The sequence below is a fragment of the Pyrus communis genome, chromosome 3, assembly GCF_041283825.1.
Source record: "Pyrus communis isolate YQ-2024b chromosome 3, ASM4128382v1, whole genome shotgun sequence".
Classification (NCBI taxonomy): domain Eukaryota; kingdom Viridiplantae; phylum Streptophyta; class Magnoliopsida; order Rosales; family Rosaceae; genus Pyrus; species Pyrus communis.
In genome coordinates, this window is record NC_142567.1 from 8303001 (window position 1) to 8304509 (window position 1509).

Genomic DNA, 1509 nt, shown 5'->3' on the forward strand with positions numbered 1-1509 from the left:
GGTGCTGCCATTTTTGGACTGCTTCGTGTTGTTGTTGCAGGTATAGAGAAACGCAGGGGTTGCTGGTGCTGGTGGGTGCCGAAGCATTCATCGGGTCCTTCAGTTCCACGGTGGTGGTCGACGGGTCGTTGAGGAGGAGGCTGTTCTTCTTGGCGTGGGCGGAGATGCAGGCGAAGTGGAAGGAATGGGAGCACTCCGCAGTGAAAATGGCGGTGCCCTGACCACTTTTCACAGTCTGTAAGCAGATTCCGCATCTACTTTTGGAGAGGCGTAGGGTGGACCTGAGGATTGAGAACCTGGAGGGAGATTTTGGGGACGATCATTTTTTCTCTTCCTTGAAGTTCAGGTCATAGGTTTTATCTGATCCATAAAACTCAGATGCAGCAACATCCATTCCAATGACAGCTTTGCCGGTGTATCCAGCCTTCTCGATGGCTGTCTTGAGCAATTCAAGACCTTCCTTGTTCTCTTGGATGTTAGGAGCAAATCCACCTTCGTCACCAACATTGGTTGCATCCTGACCATACTTCTTTTTAATCACAGACTTAAGGTTGTGATATACTTCCACGCCCATCTTCATGGCTTCCTTGAATGAGGAAGCTTCAATAGGAAGAATCATGAACTCCTGCATTGCAAGCTTGTTTCCTGCATGTGATCCACCGTTGATGACATTGAAAGCAGGAACGGGTAACACTAGGTTCTTGTTGCCAGCAAGATTGTCGATATGCTTGTAGAGAGGAACTTTCTTGACGCTAGCCCCGGCCTTGGCGACTGCAAGAGACACGGCCAAGATGGCATTTGCACCAAGCTTTTGCTTGCACCAGCCCCACTCGTTGACAGTTCCATCGAGCTGTTGAACCATGAAGTTGTCAATAGCAGTCTGTTCGCTTGGGTCCTTGCCGATCAAAGCGGGGCCAATGATTGTGTTAACATTGTTGACAGCCTTCGATACACCCTTTCCGAGGTAGTCTTTGCCTCCATCGCGCAACTCAAGGGCCTCGTAAACTCTAGTGGATGCACCACTTGGAACAGCGGCTTTAGCCAAAGTTCCATCTGACAGAATGATATCGACCTCGACGGTGGGATTGCCACGGCTGTCGAAGATCTGCCTAGCCTTGACGCTCTGGATCGTCGCCATGGATGGATGCAGAGAGGGAGAGGGAGAGAGACGTGAGAGAGTGGAGAAAGTGGTGCATGCAGGAGGTGACGGTCGGTGTTGGCGGCGGAGGGGGAGAAGCTTTCAGAACTTCCCGGGATCGCAAATCGGAGAACCACGGCCAAACTCTCAGCAGCAGCACCCAAAATTGACTCGTAATCGAAACCCTCCAATGGCAGACCAGTGAGAGACTTCCCTGTAATCCTCTGCAGCGCCTCGCGCCTGATAGCTGCCGCCCTCTTGCAATCTCCGAGAACTTGTTCGCTCCCAGCCTAACATCCTCTTCCTCTGTCAGATTTTCAGCTGAAAAGGTCGGTGGGAATTATGGGAGTGGTCGTCGAGGCGGATCACCC

The 1509-nt window shown here is 51.7% G+C and overlaps 1 pseudogene; it reads right to left on the bottom strand.

Annotated features, from left to right (window-relative positions):
- Positions 1 to 296: 296 nt before the first annotated feature.
- LOC137744443 (enolase pseudogene) lies at positions 297 to 1210 on the bottom strand (annotated as a pseudogene).
- Positions 1211 to 1509: the final 299 nt, after the last annotated feature.